This window comes from Epinephelus lanceolatus, chromosome 5, assembly GCF_041903045.1.
Source record: "Epinephelus lanceolatus isolate andai-2023 chromosome 5, ASM4190304v1, whole genome shotgun sequence".
Classification (NCBI taxonomy): Eukaryota; Metazoa; Chordata; class Actinopteri; order Perciformes; family Serranidae; genus Epinephelus; species Epinephelus lanceolatus.
Genome location: NC_135738.1, coordinates 39473202 through 39492858, shown reverse-complemented (window position 1 = coordinate 39492858; position 19657 = coordinate 39473202). Strand labels below are relative to the sequence as shown.

Genomic DNA, 19657 nt, shown 5'->3' with positions numbered 1-19657 from the left:
TGCTAGAAAATCTGCCTTCTCATGCTTGAAAATAAACCAAACTTTGCACAAAGATCCAGTGTCAATACTTCAGTGTGAAACCATCTGAGGCTTCTCACTTTGCACATAGCTCAACTAGTTAAACATCAGTTTTTCACTTATGGAGCAAATCAATCATTGTTAAAATAAATTACCAACATCTCCATGCTGTCTAGATGCAATATGTGTACTTTCAGATTTTTGTTTTGATAACTGAATTTTTTACAGTGGTTTGAAATCTGCTTTTCCATGCATGGACGGCTGCTAAACCTGCACGTCTGGCTTAGTCAACACACACACATGAATTGTCACTGACTAACTAGCTCAGTGAGATAGATTCTTAGTCTCAGAGGTTGGGAGTTCAAGCCTCAGCTGATGCAAAAGGCAGATTGTGTTGCTAAATTCCTAAATGTCTTCCAATTCTTCTGCTTGTTGCTCAGAATTGCCTAAAAATGCCCGGACCCAACCCTAGTGATGTGACTTGCCGTGCCGAGGCTTTGAAGCGTGTGTCGAGTAATCCAGGAAGTGTTTCCGCGATGTGCGTATCGAGGCTTGTGTCGTTTCAGACAAGTGACGTCATTGGTGACGTCCGAAGCCTCTCTGGCCGGCTGTACCATGTGACTGGTTCGGGAAGTGGTTCAGATCCATATATACAAACCACTAAGTGTAATAGCTTTTTTTGTCCAGTAGATGGCTTAGTAGAGCAAATGAAGCATCAAGAAGCTTTGCCCTTGAGTGAACCAATTTGATGAAAAGCTTCAATGCTTCATGAAGCTTCATCTGCCCATCACTACCGACCCATCGCTGCGCAGCAGCTATAATTTTATTTTACTTTTTGCCATTTGGAATTTATTTTAGTCTATCAACAAAACAGAAACACAATGGGAAGACTGATTAGATTTTGTTGATATTGCAGATTATTTTATTTAACACATAGATGCATACCATAAAAATGCAATTTTAAGAAATGTTAACGACAGAGTAAAACACAACAAACTGGCCAGAAGGGCCTCCATCATATCAACCCCATATAAACCAACTGCATATCAAAACATGTCATGAAAGCAACAAGTTCTCCAGTGAAACTCACAGTGGTTTTCTGATCTGATGTCCCTATCAGCACGACAACGTAATTTTTTCCGTTACTTCGAAAAGTGTTAAAATTTTTGTTGAAAAATAAGTCTGTTTTATGATGTTGCAATATTACAATCAAAATTTGGTTAGATTTAGGCAATAACAACTTTACTGTCCATGTGGCCATCTTGCTGAGGTCAAAATAGGCAGACATATTACAGAAGAGGTCGGGCCAATTAGTGGCCATCCTACAGTCTGCACTACTGACGCAGTCTGGAGCCCGTTCCAGGACACCACTGTCAACATTACAGAGTCTGTGGTGGATTTAATTTGTAAAACAACGACACAACTGAACCCAAAACTACAGTTAAATCATTTCACAACCAGAATCATCTGGAATATCATAAAGACACACTCTGTGTGGCTGTCCCACAACTTGGGGCTGCAGTCTGGAAACAGCCTACAATGTAAGAAGTGCAGTAAAGGAAATGGAAAGGGAATATATTGCAATTCACGGATTGAGGAAACTGACTGGATTGCATTTTGTTGAAGTTATACTTTATACTGTACTTATTCATGTTACAAAGAAACTGACTGATTCACTGATTAGTTTTTCACAAGAGCTGGAAATAGAAGTTCGGCAAGCAAAGTTAGCCCCTGGGCCAAACAGTGTGCCCTATAGGCCATACAAAAATGTTCCAGATTTGTTGTTGCTGCTCAACATGTTGTTGGCTGGTCATTTTCTGTTTCCTGATGATGGTCAAAACATCATTTTGGATAAATTCTGGGCTCACTGCATTTCCCTGAGTTGGACCTTCATGCGATAAGGTTTGGGAGTCAGAGTGACCCCATAGACTGGGGTGTAGTCTGGCTCTCCTGCATCCTCAGGCCAGATAACTTAAACTTCCTCAACAGCGTCACCAAGACGAGGAAGAGCTCCTACGAGCCAGACCTTCTCAGAGACACATGCGAGGACCTGAGACACCAAAAAAAACAAACCGCAAAGTAATCTAACATGTAATATAGCACAGTGAGACCAGCGCTGTTTGTTGCTCTCATACCTGCAGAGAAAGGCATGAAGGCCTCTGGTTTCACAAACTCTCCCTGGTCATTGAGGAAGTTTTCAGGGTTGAATTCATTGGGATATTTCCATTGTCCCTCCTCACTCAGCACAGAGATCATGTTAGGGATGATCAGTGTATCCTGAGGAGAAAATGAGTAAAAGAAAAAAGGGCATAGCCAATTCCAGCCAATTCCAGTTTGAATTAGAATTTGCAGAAAAGTCAAGTTCAGCTCTGTTCCACACTGAGTATACCTTGCAACCACAAGGTAAGGAACTGTGCTGATTTAGTACATTGAAGTTTCTTTACTATGCCGTTATTATTGTCAGAAACTATTTAAAGGAAAAGTTCACCCCAAAATCAGTAATCATTCATTCATTTTCCATAATTGCTTATCCTGTTGGGGGTTACGGTGGGGCTGGAGCCTATCCCAGCTGACATTGGGCGAGAGGTGGGGCACACCTTGACAGGTTACCAGGCTATCAAAGGGCTGACGCATAGAGAAAGACAACCATTCATGTTCACATTCACACCTATGGGCAATTTAGAGCTACTAATTAACCTAACCTGCACGTCTTTGGACTGTGGGAGGAAGCCAGAGTACCTGGAGAAAACCTACACTGACATTTGAATCAGGGACCCTCTTGCTATGAGGTGACATTGCAAACCACTGTATCACTGAGCCACCCCAAAATCAAAATGACATATTTTTCCTTTTATCTATAGTGCGTGTGAGTTGCTGAGTGCTGGAGAGATGCCTGCCCTCTTTCCAATATAGTGGAAAAAAAAAAAAAAAAAAATTTGAAAAACTTAACAGCAATGTCTCTCCCCAGAAATCATGACCTGATTACTCAAAATAATCCACAGATCTTGTTGTGAGCAGTTTCATGTAGGAACTATTTTCTTTCTATAGAGCTACACTCGTCAGCTGTATCATCATGCAGAAGGGAGCGTGAATCTACTGCTAGCTCTCCAACACTGAGCTCGCTAACGTTACAGCTCGGCCAACGAGGACGCCATTAATGTTTAAATCTCATACTATCACGAGCTGAGCCTTTCGTCCACGAGTAGATGCACAGTGCTGACATACCAATGCTCTTCTCCAGTGTATCAATGATGTATTTTATCTCTCCATGAATCCTTTCCTCCATGGAATTCTTCCCCAGACCAAAGTTCCTCAAGGTCATGAGAGCAAAGCGGCGATGGTCCCTCCAACTTGGGCCATAATCTGCCAGAATCACTCCTACAACACGTGTAGTGACACAAAGAGCATACAGTGTGATCTTACAGGTCATCTAATGTAAACTTTTCTCACTGTCCAATGTGATCATTGCTTTTCTCTTCCAGAGCTCATCTTCTTTCTACCCTGTTTTATTATTTTCTCTCCAAAGTACTGTATAGTGTATTTTCTAATTTTAAACTTGAGACTTGCGGGGAAGCCTATTCAAGACAACAAGATTAAAATCAGTAAGATTTATTTATAGTGATTGCCCATAGTTATACTAACAAACAAACATGATTTCCTGTGATTATAAGATTCTGGTTCACTCGAGGCAGAAAAACCTTGTGATCAGTTTTAAATTCATTAGCTGGATTAAGGAGCTTACAATGCTCCTCTATCATCAAACTGATTATCTTTTCTCTGAACCCTTTTAAATACAGCATGGGCTCTGGTTGGGCTGCACTTCCACACTGGCTTCACTTTTAAGACAACCACTTTACACAACTCTTGTCATTATATTTCCTTATTTGCAGATGAAATTCTATTTTATATACACAATGCTGATTCTTCTTCCCCTTCATCTTTTGAATCTCTTTCAATATTTTAGTTGCTTATATGACTTCAAAATTAAGAACTGCATCTCTTTCTCATCCTGTCCCATTAGATGCAATCCTTTTCTCACATTGTTAAAACGTATTAAAATAATGAATGTTGGACAAGCTGTGGCATCCAGACAGTTTGATAGACTTTCAGTGATAATGCTTGGTTATGGGATCAAACGTTCTCTCACATTGTTGAAATTCACTAGAAAATAATGAATTTTGGGAACGTTGTGGCAGCAATCCAGACAGACGGATAGATTTTCAATTTTATGCCAGAAAGGGCTTGGTCTTGGAATCAAACTTTTAAAAGAGTAGCAGTCGACGTTGAACAGAAAGTCGTGCTGTGCAAGTGTTAAAGTTAAAGTAGCCATGTCCCGCTGCAACACAACCAATATATATCAGCACTTGAGACGGGACGTGGCGACTTTAACTTTTAAACTTTTACACAGCACGTCTTTCTGTCCAACGTCGCCGTACCTGAAAAACGTGCTGTGTAAAGGTTTAAAAGTTAAAGTCGCCATGTCCCGCGGCAACACGACCAATCTATATCAACACTTGAGACAGCACAGGGAAAAGTAGGAAGAGTGCATGCGAGAGAAAGCCGAGCTGTGTAACATTAAAGACAATGAGACAACTGAAAGCCACCAGAGCCTCATAAAACAACATCCAAGCACAGTTGAGCAAACATTTGTAAGTGTCACAGGGAAATCACGGACTCCATAACAAATGAAAAATTGAGCAATTTTGCTTGGGTTCAGCCCACTTGACATGCTGTTGTGTCGTGCTATGGCGTGCTGGAATTTGTCATTTACGTGACAACGCCTGAACGCAACACAGGCTCGCTCCGCTGTGTGTACAGTTACGTGCTGCGCTGTTGTGTGAGCAGCGTGTTTGACTGTGCTCAGTCTGTTGATGGTCATTGACACACTGTCTGTCCATAACAATAACTATGTCAGGTCAGTGCCCCCCTAATATAATGTAGGGGAAACACTGAATCACGCAAAAAGACTCATGATACTATTTATTTATTATATTTTATTGTAACTATATTGTAATCACAATCGCAATCGCAATCGCAAATCGCAATATTGTCCACCATAATCGCAATCGCACATTTCTATCAAATCGTGCAGCACTACTTTAAAGGGAGGCTTATAGGCAGTTACAGCCCAACCTCCTTTTCTCTGGAAAACCAAATAGTGTACTATACAAACATATACTACATGTTACATAACGTTTGCTTGTTTTCCCTCCTTTTGAGTTGTGTGGTGTTACAAGTCTGCAATATGTTTTGTGATAAAAACAAAACACATAGAATTCTATGAAAACATTCTAGGGAAAAGGTGACCCTTTTTTCTCACCCAGCTAGGTTCTCGTTTCTCCTTTTTTCACCATTTCCCAGCATGCACCTGGGGCCCAATTTTATTTACTCTGATAATAATGGCAATAAAAACTTAACTGCACTATGACTATACTTTTTAACAAGACATACAGTGATACTGGTAGCTAGTCCCATCCCTACATACCAAGCAGTTCTAATTCCCAGGTCGTCAAATACTGACACTTTGCAGTTGTGTAGTGGTAGTTGATGAGGTGGGTGTGCTACTATGTAGGTTGGTAGGTACCATGAAGGAAGTTGGTATACTCTCCTAGATATTCCAATGGCTTATCTACTGACAGGTGGGTTAACTGTAAACAAGCAGAACATACCTGAACATACTGTCAACTACACCACTGGTGCTTTATCGTGCCCCTCTGTGTCTGATAGTGGCACATAGGGCACCCCTTAACATCTCTATGTGATACATGGAACACTAACATGTTTTTAATGTTGTGAAACTGTTGAGTTTAGGTTTAGGCAACAAAACTATGGGTTAGGTTTAGAAAAAAGATCATGTTTTACAAAACTTAAAGTGATGTAAATACATCATTTTCTACTGGTTTCACACAGGACATGAACTGTGGTCACCTGGGTGACAGGCAGGGTTTGTTCGAAGACCCATCCACCTCTCCTTCCTTCCACCCCATGCAGACTTTCTCTCTCTTTATATTATGTCAGTTACTGTCAGGGACTCATATGGGTTTACATTGAAGTTAATAAAGCCTCATTAAGACACTGGAGGGAGCCTTTGGCCTTGATATCACACACTCAGGGGCGGGACAAAGCGCTGGTAGTTGATGACCTGGAACTGAGAACAGGCTGTACATACATTACATGAATAAGAGGAAATACATTATTGACATACTATGTCTACTTTTTTTTAATTAGCTAAGTTTGATAATTCATTCCCTGCCCTATTCAACATCATGCCTGTTCTACAGGCCAAAACACTCCGGCGGCGTCATATGACGGCGGCGTCATTGAGGCATTTCTATTTCTATTGCACACTCAGATGGTCAGCCAGATGGTCCGGGAAGCTGGGAAGTACAAAATAGCGCTTTTTCAAGGGCGGCGACGCTGAAAAAATAGGACAATAGCGTAAAGTGCTGCGGCGCAGCACGTCGGAGCGCGTCGAGCCGCGGTGTGGGTTTGTAAATAGAAAATAATGGGGGCGGCTGTTTGACGTGCATCGTATGGCGCCGGTGTGTTTTGGCCTTACCTCTCCTCTGTGTGGCGTCATTGACAAACAGGTCTTGGGGTCTTCCAGCAAAATCAATGCTCTTGGTCACTAAAGCCTCCTTCATGGCCTTCATCCCGTGGATGATTACAGCTGGTCTGGGACCCAGGTACAGACTGTAAATATTTCCATAAGACTTCTTGAGCTGGGAGAGAACAAAATAACATGTCAGTGTTTGATATATATATAGATCATATGACTTCAAATGAATATTACTTTTTACAGGGGCAATTAACTGAAATTATAAAACATATCTGCCCTCTTAGGTCCAGTCTTAATGGTCTCAACTGTCAGCAAAACCAATTGAGAAAAGAAATACTTACTAAAGAGTGACACAAAATAATAAAAACACTAAGAAGCACATTACATAAGGCAAAACAAGCAACAAATTAAAAACAATAAAAGTTTATGGAAAATGTCGGTTACTACGAAGCATGCAAATTAGTTGCTTGAGTGTAAATTAAGTGACTTCACTGCACATACTAAAAATGGATGTTCGATTCTATAGCACCTGGTCTTGGTGCAGCTCTGAAGAAAGCAGCTCTAACTAGACATGGCTTGTGGTACGTAGCCATGCAGATAATTTTGGATATAATTACCCAGCATTGAGAAAACCGTTAAGACTTAAGCCACTGCCTCTGGACTTCTGGGGTGGAATTTTGTTTGTAGTGCTTAAGGATATAGGAATGTAAAGGTCTAGAACTGCCAGCAAAGATGGCAGCGGTGAGGAGTACTAGGAGCGCAACGGCTGGCACAGTCTGTGGACTTTGTGTGATTTTAACAGTTATAACTGCACTGACACGTCTGCGATCAATCTATGTCCAGAACGCTTCTGTTGGAGAAAGTATGGAAAATTTGCCAAACATTTATATCCAGGCAGATCTCCCAGAAGTGAAACATCTCGGACATGGACGTGGAGTGATTCACGGGACACTGAAGCAACACTCAATACGTCCGCTCACACAGAAAGGAAAGGAAGACTTTCTTACGATTATCTCCCTAAGCCTGCTCCTATCCGGTGACATTCACCCATGTCCAGGGCCAGTCGCCAAGACAACTACCTCACCGCACACGCATGTTGGTAAAACAACCACAAACGCACAGCAACTACTATCCTGGCAGCTAACAACCAGTCTGGCCTGCAACATGCTGTCTCTGCTCCATCTCTCTCCCCTGGTGTTTCGGCGGCTATGTCTCCCTGTCGCCCAAGCTGATGCCACGGCAGGTAATAGAACAACCGAGAGGGACCCCCGACTACCAGCGCTCGCCAGGGGACCAAAACCTCTACCGATAGCCGGGGAGCCAACACCAACAGCGCCCATCAGGGGGCTAACACCATCAGCGGCCCTCAACGGGTCCACGCCAACGGCCATCAGCCAAGCAACTGAGAGGCCCCTGCCATCACTAGCGCCTGCCCGGGAACGAACATCACCAACCGGGAAGCCAACACCACCAGCGGCCCTCAGCGGGGTTGTGCTGACGGCCTAGCAGCTGAGAGGCCCACGCCACCACCAGCGCTCGCTGGGGGGAAAATACCTCCATCGGTAGCCGGGGGGCTAACATCACCAGCGCTAGCCGGAGGGCTAACACCGCCAGCGGCACTCAGTGGGTCCGCGCCGACGGCTATTAACCTAAGAGCTGAGAGGCCCCTGCCATCACCAGTGCCTGCCGGGGAACGAACACCACCAACCGAGAAGCCAACACCACCAGCGGCCCTCAGCGGGTCCGCGCCGACGGCTATTAACCTAGCAGCTGAGAGACCCACGCTACCACCAGCGCTCACCGGGGGACTAATACCGCCTTTGATAGCCGGGGAGCTAACACCACCAGCGGCCCTCAGCGGGTCCGCGGCGCCGGCTACTAGCCCAGCAGCTGAGATGCCCACGCCACCACTAGCGCCTGCCAGGGAACGAACACCTCCAACCGGGAAGCTAACAGCACCAGCGGCCATCAGCGAGGTCGTGCCGACGGCTATTAGCCTAGCAGCAGAGGGGACCCGCCCCCCATCATCAACAGTAGTCAGGAAGGTAACACCATCGAACAGGAGGCTAGCACTTCCAGATCACTGCCCAGCATCAAAGGTAACAGTGAAACAAAGAAATACAAAATTCTTCCAGACTGTAAATCACACAAAGGTCCTATGGGACCCCAAAGCTAAACCCAAAGGGGTGTTCTGTGGACACATGAACATTAGAAGCATAATATCAAGAACTGAACAACTAGAAAAACTCCTGTCTGACTCAAACTTGGACTTTCTTGGTCTATCTGAGACTTGGTTAACACCAGCTAGCCCCCCCGGCATTACTAATATAGCAGGTTATAACATCTTTAGAAGAGACCACACTCATGGCAAAGGCGGTGGAGTGATGTTATACAGTACAGGCCAAAAGTTTGGACACACCTTCTCATTCAATGCGTTTTCTTTATTTTCATGACTATTTACATTGTAGATTCTCACTGAAGGCATCAAAACTATGAATGAACACATGTGGAGTTATGTACTTAACAAAAAAAGGTGAAATAACTGAAAACATGTTTTATATTCTAGTTTCTTCAAAATAGCCACCCTTTGCTCTGATTACTGCTTTGCACACTCTTGGCATTCTCTCCATGAGCTTCAAGAGGTAGTCACCTGAAATGGTTTTCCAACAGTCTTGAAGGAGTTCCCAGAGGTGTTTAGCACTTGTTGGCCCCTTTGCCTTCACTCTGTGGTCCAGCTCACCCCAAACCATCTCGATTGGGTTCAGGTCCGGTGACTGTGGAGGCCAGGTCATCTGCCGCAGCACTCCATCACTCTCCTTCTTGGCCAAATAGCCCTTACACAGCCTGGAGGTGTGTTTGGGGTCATTGTCCTGTTGAAAAATAAATGATCGTCCAACTAAACGCAAACCGGATGGGATGGCATGTCGCTGCAGGATGCTGTGGTAGCCATGCTGGTTCAGTGTGCCTTCAATTTTGAATAAATCCCCAACAGTGTCACCAGAAAAACACCCCCACACCATCACACCTCCTCCTCCATGCTTCACAGTGGGAACCAGGCATGTGGAATCCATCCGTTCACCTTTTCTGCGTCTCACAAAGACACGGCGGTTGGAACCAAAGATCTCAAATTTGGACTTATCAGACCAAAGCACAGATTTCTACTGGTCTAATGTCCATTCCTTGTGTTTCTTGGCCCAAACAAATCTCTTCTGCTTGTTGCCTCTCCTTAGCAGTGGTTTCCTAGCAGCTGTTTGACCATGAAGGCCTGATTGGCGCAGTCTCCTCTTAACAGCTGTTCTAGAGATGGGTCTGCTGCTAGAACTCTGTGTGGCATTCATCTGGTCTCTGATCTGAGCTGCTGTTAACTTGCGATTTCTGAGGCTGGTGACTCGGATGAACTTATCCTCAGAAGCAGAGGTGACTCTTGGTCTTCCTTTCCTGGGTCGGTCCTCATGTGTGCCAGTTTCGTTGTAGCGCTTGATGGTTTTTGCGACTCCACTTGGGGACACATTTAAAGTTTTTGCAATTTTCCGGACTGACTGACCTTCATTTCTTAAAGTAATGATGGCCACTCGTTTTTCTTTAGTTAGCTGATTGGTTCTTGCCATAATATGAATTTTAACAGTTGTCCAATAGGGCTGTCGGCTGTGTATTAACCTGACTTCTGCACAACACAACTGATGGTCCCAACCCCATTGATAAAGCAAGAAATTCCACTAATTAACCCTGATAAGGCACACCTGTGAAGTGGAAACCATTTCAGGTGACTACCTTTTGAAGCTCATCGAGAGAATGCCAAGAGTGTGCAAAGCAGTAATCAGAGCAAAGGGTGGCTATTTTGAAGAAACTAGAATATAAAACATGTTTTCAGTTATTTCACCTTTTTTTGTTAAGTACATAACTCCACATGTGTTCATTCATAGTTTTGATGCCTTCAGTGAGAATCTACAATGTAAATAGTCATGAAAATAAAGAAAACGCATTGAATGAGAAGGTGTGTCCAAACTTTTGGCCTGTACTGTATATCAGAAATAGTTTTCAATGCACACAGCTTGATCTCCCTCAAAATGATGTAGAGTGTATTGGAGTCAAAATCACATTGTCTCCAGAAATGTGCTTTAGTGTCATTGTCTTGTACAGACCACCCAAAGAAAATGTGACTTTTTTTTAACAATCTAGCCGACATCCTTAAAACCTGTAACAAGGAAGTTATTCTAATGGGTGATTTTAACTTAGATTGGTTAGACAAATCCCGGCGCAAAAAATTTAAGGACCTGACTGACAAATTCCATCTGACACAGATAATTAAAAATCCTATGAGAATAGCAAAATCCTCAAAAACTCTATTGGACCTAATTTTTTATTAATAAACTTGATCATGTCTCTAAAAGCTATAACCTCATCACAGGTATTTCTGATCATAACTTAACTTTAGTAACACGACGGTTAAACAAACAGAGATATAGAACTCCAAAGGGAGTAAAAAAGGATATAGCAACATCATTCATACCCAAGAATGATTTAGATCAACTGGAAACTGAACTGAAACTAACAAACTGGGACAAAGTGACTGATAATGTATGTTGTGAGCAGGCATGTAAGGAGCTTCAAATAATACTCTCAAACCTACTGTTTAAATTCACTAAATCAAATTTTTTTAAGCACAAATGGAAGCAGGTCCTGCCATGGTTTAATGCGGAACTAGGGCTGTTGCTAAAAAATAGGGATGCAGCTCTCAAAAAGTCTCGATTAATATTTAAAAGTCTCAGAAACAGAGTAACAAGACAATTTAGAAAGGCTAAAGCAAACTTCTTCTTAGATATTATACAACAAGCCAAAGGAAACAATGAGGTGATCTGGAACTGCATCGACAAATTAACTGGCAGGAAACAAAACAAAAATCATAGCAGCCCACTAGAGCTCCGAGTGACTGCACATACTACTGTGAATGATAGCCTTGAGATGGCAAATACTTTTAATAATTATTTCATCAGTTCTGTGTCTGAATTGGGTAAATCCTGTAAAGATGGCCAATCATGTGATGCAGGTGGTCTATCAAGTGTGATACTCAGCTCACCCACACCTGAAGATTTTCAACTGTAATTTTCTGATGTAAATGAATCACGTATTGTTAAAATCCTCACCTCCCTTTCCAACTCCAAAGCTAAGGACACCTGGGGACTCGACCCAGCCTTTTTAAAAAACCACAAGGACACTTTAGCCTCGCCAATAGTGCATATCACCAACCTCTCATTAGACAGGTGTGTGTTCCCCTCTGCCCTGAAGTCTGCCATTATAACCCCAGTTTTTAAATCGGGTGACCGGCAGGAGGTGACAAACTACAGGCCCATCAATATACTCCCTGCCATTGCTAAAGTACTTGAAAAGGAGGTTGCAGAACAGTTGAAGCTTCACATTGACAATGAAAAATTATTACACCCAATGCAATTCGGTTTCCGTACAAACCATTCCACCGAAACAGCCTGTTGTTATTTTCTTGAGGTAATCAGAGAGAAGCTTGACAAAGGGGGTGTAGTAGGAGCCATCTTCCTGGATCTACGTAAGGCATTCGACACGGTGAGTCACTCAGTCCTCCTATCTAAACTAACTAAATTTAAACTTTCAGCTAACATACTTAAATGGCTGAAGTCCTACTTGGATGATCGCACTCAATGTGTCAAGATCAAAAATTAAATATCATCTTTTCAAAACTGTAGTATGGGTGTCCCCCAAGGATTGATTCTCGGTCCCCTTTTGTTCTGTATATACATCAATGACCTTCCAAAGATCTGTGACAAAGTTGAAACAGTAATGTATGCCGACGACACAGTTATATTTGCTCATGGGAAAAACCATGATGAAGTCGCTGCTACATTATCAAACGCTATGGAGAGAATATCAGAGTGGCTCAACCAGTCATGCCTTACATTGAACACAGACAAAACAGTGACTATGTATTTTCAGAAACAGAATAAGAAATGTAGATATCCTGAAATACTTGTAAAAGGACAAATGATAAAAAATGTTGAGGAATTTAAATACCTGGGGGTTACTCTTGACTCAAATCTGAGCTTTAAAAAACACATCAAAAAAATGGCTCATGTTTTGAAATTCAACATCATGAACTTTCGTCATATCAGGAACTCTTTAACAACTGATGCTGCAAAAATGTACTTCAATGCTATGATACTCCCCTACATGAGATACTGCATGCCATGTTGGACACAAGCTAACCAGACCACTCTAAATCCAATCAGATCTCTCTACGGGCAAGCATTGAAGGTTCTGGACAGAAAACCAAGATAGTACCACCACTGCAACACTCTCTCCAAATACAATTTACTAAGCTTCAACAATGTAAGTACATTATCAAACATTTGCTTAGTACATAAAATAATCAATAATGTGGCCCCCCCACCATTAAAAAAATTCATAGTCCCCTGCTCTGAACAGAGAACAAGAGCTTTAAGATCTGCGACGAGAGGAAACTGTAAAATCCCACAAAGAAAGTCATCCTTTGGTCAATCTGCTTTCGCCATCAAGGCCATCGGAGAATGGAATAGACTCCCTAGTGATTTGAAAATCAACAGGAATTATCGCAGTTTCTGCCTTGCCACAAAGAAATGGCTCCTGAGTAAACAATGTTGCCAACATTAGGTGTTGCTGTCAGATTTCCTGTCTGATTCTCTGTCATTATGTCTCGTTTTGCGTTTCTCTCTTCTGCTGTTTATCTGAGCTCTGTTAAAGATATTCCTGTCATATTACCATTGCTGGTATTTAATCATCCCTGTAATCCCGAATTACCATCATTGGTATCTAGGTTTCTTATCGCTGTACTCTAAACTATTACCAACTCTGTAACTTTTTTTGCTGCTACGAGCACTTTGTTGACTACCAACAACAACACCAGCACTTTATCTATGCACATTCCTGCCTTGCACTTTATATCAGGAGTCTGCTACTTGGACTGCCTTTTAGTGTTTTGTAAGTTGTTCCTCCCTGCACTGTAACAACTTGGTTATTTTAAATGTGGAAATTGTATGTCTGTACTGTCTCTGTGCTGTCCTCTGTTCATCTGTATTTTAGGTTTCTTTGTTTTTTAGATTGTGGCCTGTGTATATTGTAAATTATATGTTGGGACTACAGATGGAAATTAGCAGTTATTGCTAAATCTGGTGCAACCATCTCATCTCTTGTAAATGATTAATGCTATTGCACACTGTCCCTTGATAAACTAAATAAACTAAACTAATCATCAACAGCAATGTCTCTTTCCAGAAACCTTGTCATGATGCCTTGCAACAGTAAGTTTTGTAGATTATTCTCCAAGACATTGTCTCTTTAAAAGGGAGGTTGCTTTTGATTTTAAGATATTTTTCCATGGATGGAGCACCACAAAACTAACCCCATATACATATATAAATACTATGACCTGTACCACTGGTTGGCTATAGTCCACATGCACAGGCAGTCAACTCTGTACAGACAGCAATAATGTAATATAATCGTGTTAAACATGAAGCAGTCTGTTGAGAGTAACCTTGACCCTTGGAAGTATATTATATACTGCAAAGATTTTTATGGCTTTCATGTGTGTTTTTAGTTTACACTTACAGCTGATTTTTTATTCAAAGTCTAAAAGTGCAATGGAGCAACTCTTAAACCTAATAGCTATCAGAAAAAGTGTGAGTACTGAGCCATTCTAGGCACACTTTAAGGGATAACTTTGGTATTTTTCAATCTGGGCCCTATTTCCCCATGTGTATGCGTGCGTATGATTCATGGGTACAACTCGTTCTGAAATTGTTTCAGTATTGAGGGAGGTGGATGCAGCCGGGAGCCGCGAAACAAGCTAAAATGGTAACGGGGGCAAATGCGTCCCGTATAAGTTTGCGCATTAAAAGTGCTTTTTTCGCCACTGACCGGTTCAGATCGCCAGTGCTATGAGTGCTATGAGTGGAGTCAGCTGTCAGTCAGTGTTGGAGCAGAGAGGGGGAGGGCTGCCCCGCTGGGTACTGTAAGTGAGTATGTGTGTATGTATGAAGTGTGTGCGTTACGCTAGAAGAGTCAGAGTTTGGGACGGAGTCTTTTACGTGCTACCCCCTGGAGTGTTACCGGAGTTTTTGGAGTGCTCAAATAAATGGGCCTTTTTCCCGAACGCAAGAACAGGATGTTGCGCAACACCCCGTACAGCTTTCATAGGCTGCCTTTGTCGGACGGCGAGATGCTGAAGTTGTGGCTAGTCGTGCTACAAATGGATGCTAACACTCCTGTCCAGACACTACGCCTTGCAGACCATTGGGTCTGCAGTGCTTACTTCTCCTAAGATGACTACTGCCAGCCGAAGAAGAGAAGACATCCAATCCCGAAACACCTCTTCCTCAAGAAAACAGCTGTCCCACGAGTAGAGAGAGCTACAGACACAGTGGAGCAAAGCTTGTGACATCACACAGCCCAGAGGTAAGGGAAAGGCTAGTATGCTATTTACAGAGATAGCACTAGCGATCTGAACCGGTCAGTGGCGAAAAAAAGCACTTTTAATGCGCAAACTTATACAGGACGCATTTGCCCCGTTACCGTTTTAGCTCGTTTCGCGGCTCCCGGCTGCATCCGCCTCCCTCAATACTGAACCAATTTTAGAACGAGTGGTACCCATGAATCATATGCACACATACACATGGGGAAATAGGGCCCAGGTTGAAAAATACCGAAGTTATCCTTTAAGTACTATTGACAGTAATTACAGCAATGATGACAATTTAAGGCATTGTAGGAGCAGCACTATTCATTTCAGTGTTTTTCTTACTCTCTCAAAGTCCTTCAGGGGGTTCTCCAAGCTCATGCGCAAAATGATCCCCAGTATGGGCAGGATAGGGGGTCCTGGTGGAAGTTTTTGGGCCTCTGGGGTTTGAGTTGAAGGATGAGGAAGCCAATGCAGAGCCATAGCAGGATGATTGAAGCAAACATGGTGGACCGAACTGGACTGAAGAGATGAGATGATTGACCAGTTTTATCATACCAGTGCGCATGCGCCCGCGCGTGTAGCCTGTTGGAGTCGCTCCTGCTTGTTTTCTCAGTTTTCTTACTTTTTTGCTTTATTAAGTTTGGTATTTGTGCTTGTGTTACAGGTACCGGGTTGCAGCACCAGTATGAATAACTGAAACAAAAGAAAACAAAGGATGACACCGAAGACGTGGCTTGTCTTTGCTGAATCTTCCTCAGTTATGAGGGAAGACAGCGGGATGCAGGCAAACCACAGGCTCACAGTGCCTCCTACTGGCAGGAATGTGGCAATTATCTATACTGCATCTGGCTTTCCTAATTTGTTACTTGTGGTATAAATAAGCATTTTTTTTTTTTTTAAAAAAACAAAACAAAATGAATTTATAACATACAATTAATAAGTACGGCTTGTTTTAAACAACTAATGTTAAACCAATATACACAAATGTGAACACACATTAGTGGGCTTCACACGCTCCCTGACAAAATAAAAATGTCTTGACATTTATCAAAATACTTCAACTTTTTAACTACTACACCTAGATATTACTTATTAACATCTCTGATACTCAAACTGCTTGCTAATAGCAACGCAATGTGGATGGAATGTATGTGGCTTGTGTATGTGGCATATATGGTGTTTGGGTGTACCAAGCAGGGTGTGCGTATGGTGTACAAATAGGCGAAATGTATGGCAAGAGTGACAGTAGGGGTGAAGTGTGATGAGGTGCAACTGTGACAGGTGAGTATGGCACTGTGTGAACAGAAACTGAGTTAACATTAGCATGTGACTACACTGACGGTTCACCCAATGACTCATATGTGATAAATTGCCGGGGTTTTCTCTCCCGCCCAGACCTTCTAACCTCTGTCTGATTATGGTCAATAGGAGGGGTAAGGGGTCGGTTTTCTATGTCAGGATGTGGGTGCACATTGTTCTCATCTTCTTCCTCAGGCCTAGTGAGGACATGCAGGTATTCATGCATGTTTTGTTTCACTACACTTTCTGTAGGCAACAGGCTGGGATTGGGTATGTACTCAGGTACAGGATGACCTTCTTTCCTCACAGGTTCTGAAACAACTGAGTCTTTTGCAGGGTTTTGACAAAGATTCCTCTGAGGCAAGGTAGGTTGCTCATGGTAAGTAAGAGGTTGTTTTTTGGTTTCTTTTCAGGGATACACCTGGTACGAGGTGGAGTAGCTTCAACAGGCAAGTCATTTACTAGCAATAGAAGATTGCGGTGCAGTGTTCTGGTTTTCTTCTGGTCTCCAGTTTCAGGACAGACAATATACACTGGGCTCTCAGCAACTTGACTTTTGACTATGTGAATAGTCTTCTCCCAATATGATCTTAATTTCCCTGGTCCTCCACGTTCACGGAGATTCCTGACCAGAACCCGATCTCCTGGCTGCAATACCACTCCTTTTGCTTTCCTATCATAAGTTACTTTCCCTCTTGCGCTAGACTTTTTGCTGTTTTCACTGGCAATCCGGTAAGCTTCTGACATTCTCTCCGCCCATTTTTCTGCATAGCCTCTTGGTGAGTATGATTTCTTATCTTCAGCAAACCCAAACACCAAGTCGACCGGGAGATGTGGATGACGACCATAGAGGAGGAAAAAGGGTGAGTAGCCAGTAGATTCATGTCTGGTACAATTATATGCGTGGACAACATGCGGGAGGTGATCCTTCCACCGCAGTTTCTCACTTTCAGTCAGTGTCCTCAACATCTGGAGTATGGTGCGAGTCAACCGCTCAGCGGGATTGCTTTGCGGATGGTAGGGCGTTGTTCTCGAATGGCCTACTCCAGACAGTTGCTGCAATGTTTGGAAAAATTTGTTCTCAAATTCGCGACCTTGGTCGTGATGTAACTTGGAGGGATACCCAAACCGGGGTATGAAATCACTGAACATGAGCTCAGCAGCTGTTTTCTTTCTCTCTTTCTCTCTTTCTCTTTCTTTCTCTTGTTTTTTGTGGGATATGCCTGAGCAAATCTAGTGAAGTGATCAATCACCACTAGAATATATTCATACCCTCCACAACTGGCCTCCAAATGCAAGAAGTCGATGCACACCAGTTCTAAAGGGAAGCTAGATGTGATGCTACCCATAGGAGCACGGTCATGTGTGACAGGCTTCTTGGCTTTAATGCATGGACATTTTTGAGTGACATAGTCCTCTATTTCCTTTGCCATATACGGCCAATAGAATCTCCCTCTAGCAAGATGGAGCACTCTTTCTGTACCAACATGACCCATCTCATTGTGTAGATACTTAAGAGCAAGTGTTCTGTATTTAGGTGGGAGGACCAACTGCTTTTGCTTATTTGTCCGTCGGTAAAGAAGGTCATTTTCCAAATATAGCCTGCTCCACTCATGGAGTAATCTTTGAGTGGCTCCACTCACAGTTTTATGGATTTCATCTGTCATTTTGATGTTTGATGCTTTCAACTCTATTATTTGGCTTATGGCTTGATCCTCTCTCTGCGCTCTTACTAGATCATCATGGCTGATAGTCGGCAGGTTAGAACGGGGCTGTTGGTACAAGTCTGATGAGGAGGTGTTGAGTGCTGCGACCCAGGCCACATCTTTGCATCCTGCCGCCTGACTCCCATCCCATGTTGCACGTACTATCTCATCTGAGAGCTCCTCTGTGCAAGCCATCTCATATTTCTCCATATCCAGGGGAAGGCGAGACAAGGTGTCTGCGTCCGCATTGGACTTTCCAGGCCTGTATTTGATGTCAAACCGGAAATCTGAGAGTTCACCCACCCATCTATGGCCAACCGCATTGAGCTTCGCTGTACTCATGACATAAGTCAGCGGGTTGTTGTCCGTGTAGACGGTGAAGTGTGGCGAGTAGTACAGGTAATCGCGAAACTTCTCACACACAGCCCATTTCAATGCAAGAAACTCCAGTTTCCCACTGTGCAGATGGTAATTACGTTCAGATGGTGTGAGCGTCCTTGAACCATATCCAATAACTCTCAACTTTCCGCCCTGGCGCTGATATAGGACAGCTCCCAAGCCCTGGTCTGACGTGTCAGTATGTAGAGTCAGGGGTAAGTTGAAGTCTAGATAGGCCAGAATGGATGGATTTGGAGGGTGACGAGTTGCTCAAGGGCTTCCTGATGTTCAGTAGTCCAGCTAACGGGCTCTCTGGAGGGCAACTGTGGACGTTTGGCATTCTTGCCTCGTGCTGGAGTCTGGGTTTTCCCTGGCTTATTTTGGAGCAGCTCATATATTGGTTTTGCAATCCGTGAAAAATCCTGGATGTACGAGCGGTAATAGCCCAGGAACCCAGTCAGTTTCCTTACTTCTCCAACTGTTTGTGGTCTTTTAGCTGTCAGGGTTCGTGCAGCTTCCAGGTCACGTGGGTCTATTTTGACTCCTTCAGCTGACACAAGGCGACCCACATACCTGACTTCCTGTCTGAATAGCTCGCATTTCTCAGGCCTGAGTTTCACTCCATGGCGCTGAAGAGCCTGGAGAACTTGGCGGAGTGCCTCGACATGTTCATCAAATGTTTTTGCATAACAGAGCACATCATCCAGATACGGAATGCAGCATTCATCTCTGAGGGACCCTAGCATTTCCTCCATGCTCCGCTGGAACGCTGCAGGGGCATTTGAGAGTCCAAATGGGATACGGACCCATTCATAGAGACCCCATGGAGTAATAAAGGCGGTGAACTGGCGTGAACTCTCAGAGATGAATCCCTGGTGATATGCTTTTCCTTGGTCCAGGATACTAAACCAGGCGTTGCCACCAAGGGTATCTGTCAGGTCCTGTATCCTGGGCAATGGATGTCGGTCAGGGACAGTCTTTTTATTCAGGAGGCGATAATCAATGCACAATCTCAGACTGCCGTCTTTTTTTCTGACGCAGACCACCGGAGCAGCATACGGGGATTGGGATTTGACTATCCAACCTCTCATCAACAGTTCTTGTATGTACTCCTTCACCTCTTTAAAGAGTGGCTTTGGCACTGAGGAGTAAGTTCTCTGCACAGGAATCTCATCCCGGAGGGTGATTGACATCTGTAGACTTGGTATGCATCCGATATCGTTGCTGTCGCGT

At 43.4% G+C, this 19657-nt stretch overlaps 1 pseudogene across 1 annotated transcript; it reads right to left on the bottom strand.

The window, feature by feature from the left end:
* Window positions 1–366: 366 nt before the first annotated feature.
* LOC117262525 (cytochrome P450 2B5-like) lies at window positions 367–15691 on the bottom strand (annotated as a pseudogene). Its single transcript, XR_013491650.1, has 3 exons — window positions 15384–15691; window positions 6578–6740; window positions 367–3396 (listed from the first exon to the last, which is right to left on the bottom strand). The product of XR_013491650.1 is annotated as a cytochrome P450 2B5-like (transcript).
* Between the last annotated feature and the right edge of the window lie 3966 nt (window positions 15692–19657).